This window comes from Limulus polyphemus, unplaced genomic scaffold, assembly GCF_000517525.1.
Source record: "Limulus polyphemus unplaced genomic scaffold, Limulus_polyphemus-2.1.2 Scaffold141, whole genome shotgun sequence".
In the NCBI taxonomy this organism is placed as follows: Eukaryota; Metazoa; Arthropoda; class Merostomata; order Xiphosura; family Limulidae; genus Limulus; species Limulus polyphemus.
Window position 1 is genome coordinate 914,272 of NW_013665751.1, and position 4,783 is coordinate 919,054.

The 4,783-nt window shown below is 31.5% G+C and overlaps 1 pseudogene; it reads left to right on the top strand.

Moving 5' to 3' along the window:
* The first annotated feature begins 2,759 nt into the window (after positions 1–2,759).
* The window catches only part of LOC106474707, a 66,515-nt pseudogene continuing 64,491 nt past the window's right edge, over positions 2,760–4,783 (top strand).

The window sequence follows — 4,783 nt, forward strand, 5'->3', positions numbered from 1 at the left end:
TAAAAATCACAGTTATAGCTTACGAAGTTTATAGCACACTTATTATAGCGAACTACTAATAAATACACTTTTGGCGCGTCGCGTTAGTTATATTTATAGGCGTTGGAACGTTTTCTATAAAATTCAGTCTTACGTATCAATACCAGTGTTTACGTATATACATATATTGTTGATTCTTACTCTCGAGAATATTCTATAACTTTGGAGAATAGGCGGGAGTTTCGCAATACATATCTAACACTACAAGTTATGCATGTGTTTAAATATAAACTTAATCTAAACAACGCCGATATTAAAATAAATACATAACAATAAATTCGTTACATAGGAAACGGAGATTTTGATTAAAATAAAACCTCACTTACGAATAAACTTATAGAAAATTAAAAGAAAGAAACATATTAACCGTTTTCACGTAAGAAAGTATCACAAGAAGAAGCCTTTGCTGATGGAAATCAAACAAGGATTCTTTTTAGGCAAACTATAGACTCATTTCAACAACTAAAAGAAGTGTGAGATCCACCAGCAAAGGAGTAAAAGTCTACAACGTAACATTAAATGAACAATTAGATCATTCACCCACCTTACTGTGGAAACTGCACAAAACAAAGGATAGCAAAGACTAATTAATAGATTGTTACACTGCATAATTTTACAGGAAGCACGTTGGTAACATCCTTTAGTTCCAATGAGAACCTAAGAATCTAAAAATTTAAGATATATATATCCACTCTATATGCTATAGAGGTTTCGTTTTATGAAAAATAATAAATCATTAATATAAACAAATTAATAGGTTAGATTTACTAAATTAAATTGCATGTTCCTAGAAATTACACTGATGTTTTGTTTTTCTTTTGCATAATCAGAAAGTGCAAAGAGAACAGAATAGAAATAATAACTAAATATATCACTTTCCTAGTAATAATTATTCTAAGCGTAAACTGATACCAAAGTTACCTTAGGATTGTTTGATTACGTCTCATGTAATGACACTTGTTTTCAGTGCCGATTAAAAATAGTTCAAGTGCCTCATTTTATTAGTAAAGTTTTGAAACAGATTGAGGTACAAATAGAGAACATTAAACGATATACCTAGTTCAGATATCCTAGATATCCTCTAATATCTAACATTGTGTTGATCTTTTATTTAAAAAAATATATATACCAATTTCTAAGGAGCACAAAAATACCATATACCGTAAACAATTGTATATTCTTTCAGACTCAATTAATAACGATTAAAATATCTAAAATTTCTGTATACATTATAAACTTTATTTGTTATAAATACTGATATTGTTTTACCGTGTTGGAACTTTAAATACGTAAAGATTTTGTGCTTTAAGATAAATATATATTCTTGTGTTTGGCGTTCCTTCACTAGTTATAATTTGAATATCTGTTTTCATTTATTAATTTATATAATTTAATCACGGAATATAGACAAGAATTATTTACTTATAATATAAAATGTGAGTTTTTTTGCATAATTATGTATTTCATATTTACATACATTTCGAAATTTGTATTCCTAACCAAAAAAGATTAAGCTTTTGTTGTATTACTTTTGCGATCAATTTTCACCAATCAAGATGAAACAGAAATCTAGTAACATAAAATTATATTAGTAGTTTTATTCAGAGACAGTTTGCTTGTTTGTTTATTTGTAGTTAAACACAAAGAAACGCACTAGGCTATCTGTGCTGTGCCCATCACGGGTATCTTCACTTCCTAAGATAAGAAATGGGGTGAATAAGGTCGTATCTGTAACAGCTACTAATTTTAACCTTCCATACTAGTATAGAATATATTTTTTTTACGCTTATTCAGATAATCTTTCTATATTTCTATGCACGAATTGCATGTAGTTAATCATATCCATGTTGACTGAAAAACACAAAGTCGCTGAAATGTGTTGATCCTTCTAAATAGGTAAAGATGACAAACTGCAACTTTTATTCTAAAGCTAACATTTCTGCATTTCTATATAGGCATATAGGAAGGTTGCCTTTTCAGATAGATAATTCAGAAACCTAGAAGACTGGCATAGAACTGTATGTCATCTAATAGTTGAATCTGAGAATTTATTGGATCTAGCACTAAGGTTTAACCTGATTATAAAAATAGGTTCTCTCTCTTCATCTTCAGACCACGATCATGCTTTTTGGTCTATTTTGTCTTAGATGGACTGCTTTAACTCCAGCAGCCAGTTAAAGTTAACAGAAAGTAAAAAGCTGGCGAGTAATTTAAAGCGTTGAGACAAGAAATAAATTTTTCATACTGAAAATGGTGCAAACTTCTCTCTGTATATTATACATTTCATTAAAAAATTGTATTAATTTGTTGTGTTTCTTTTTCATAAATTTGGGACATGCTTGATTTACATCAAAGCTCCTTTATTTAGAATAAATAAAATCTTTAAAATCTACAAACAAGTAATACCAGAGTATTATATTTACGTTATAAGGAACCTGGGCTAAAATGTGATTATAGGAACTAACATGTGTAATGGCTTGTCATAACAAAGCTTTAGTTTTTTCTTTGTCACAGCAAGTATATATCGTGCTGCTTAGATAACTTATTCATCAACATCAGATGGCGCTTTCAGTCACGTGACTTAAACATTTATTTTAAACTTCGAGTAATAGTCATATGTCGACTGGTATTACGAAGGAAAGATGTCTGAGCAAGTGTAGTGTCAGAGATTTTAACAAACAGTAAAAGTGGAGGTATGAAGATCAAACATGCGCTGAATTATGGCAGGTTCTGAAGATGGTCAAAATAGCACTGATCTCAGTCTTCGTCTTTCTGGAAGATCCAGTAGTCCCAAGGAATCGTTTTACATGGATTTTGACCGCGGCATCGACTCCGACATAGAAGAAATTGGAACAGATCTTGTTCGTTTACACACTGAACCAGGTCAAGACATTGAAGCTACGACGGTCGAACCATGGCCGGAAAAGTTCGAAACTGACAGAAGCTCTGTGACATCCGAAGAATGTATGAGTGAATCGTATTTAGAAGGAAAGTACCCGGGTCGTAGTACAGCAGAGTAAGCATTTGTGTTTGTGCTCTTTTCTCAATCCCCGTCGTTTCGTTTGTTTTTCTAGAAAAGGGGATATCAACAATGTCCTCATACATATATAGATTTATATCTTATTTTTCATCAGGAGCACATCCTCAGTCATTAAATCTTTCAAGCTTATAATCTAACACATTATAATCAAGTTAATTGTTATGTTGAAAAGTAAGTCTCTGTTTTTACTACTTTAAAGTACCAAAACCTATACCCTTAAGAAATACTCATAACTACGAGAACTGAGCTATAAGTGTCATGTATCATGCCAGATTCAATTTGCATACATAACTTTTAAAATTAAGATTTTTTTTTGTGAGTTGGCTCTCTATATATGGAAAAATTGATTGTTTTTTTTTGGGGGGGGTGCATTTCACTTACACGTACTGCTAACCAATTTTCTTTCTTTTTACATGCATATAGGTAAATGTTTTATAATTATTTACTCGTTGAAATTCATACCTTCAGAAGAAAACCATATACCTAAAATTGTTTGTTTTTAAATAAGCACAAAGCTACACCAGGGCTATCTGTGCTCTGCCCACCACGGGTATGGAAACCCGGTTTTTAGCGTTGTAAGATCACAGACATACCGCTGTGCCACTGGGGGCATCATGCAAGTGCAACGTTTTTGAAAATTATCAAAAATGTGTTGAATAGATTTTACCATGGTTTCAGTGAACCTCAGCTTAGATACAAGATAAACCCTCCTTTCAAAATTACTGTAATGATTCTGTAATGCTAATTTTTGAAAGGTAAAAAGTTGAACTACGAGGATGGTATTTCATTGTTAAAAAAATCATTAGTCAAGGCCTTATAAACTGAGATTCATACTGGTAGCAATTTTAATTAAATCTGTCAACTTATACATAATGCTAAGATGTGCAGTAAAATCTTTCAAGAGTTTCAAATAAAGGAAATAAAACATGATGTTCAGCATGCTACTTAACACAAATAAACAGTAATATGTTAATTTCAGATGAATATGTATATTGTTTAATATCCTCTTAAAATCAACCCTCTGCTAGAGATGGGTTAATTTTAAAGCGCTTGAAAAAACAAACTAACAGACCAAGTTTAAATATATATAAGACATTCTCAAGCCAAAAGGGACTATGAAGTCGTATTAAATCAACATGCCCAATTTTCTTTACCTGGTGAAACTAAGTTCGATTGTTAGTCAAAGAGAATATATGTCTATTAACAATTTAATGATTGGAACATAACCATAAGAAATAAAGCAGTGACATTATCTATAACTTTTAATAATGCACCCAAGGCTGAAGGTGCGAAGTATGTGTGATAGGAGTATGTCTCGAACCACAAACCCTCGGATCCCAACCCCAATCTGATTCGTTAATCATTAAGCCACGCTCGGGCCTATCAAATCATGGGATTAATAAAGTATTTCAACTATTTTTTAGCTTTTTTGTACTTAATTATAAAAATTATTTTATTTGTAAAGAAGACAAAATATTGTTTCTGTGAAAATCCCAGATTTCAAACATACTGTTACGTATCTGCTTGTTTGATAATTTCCTGTAGAAATTCTTTCCGAGAAAATTCAGCGAGACAAGTCCTTTCTTAAATAAAACTAGTTTATTCTTTCTCAATACAACTTTGCAATACAGTCACTTTAACTTCAACACACGTTATAATTCACAACGATTCACGCACTTTACTTACGGTCACTACCGCTCACTT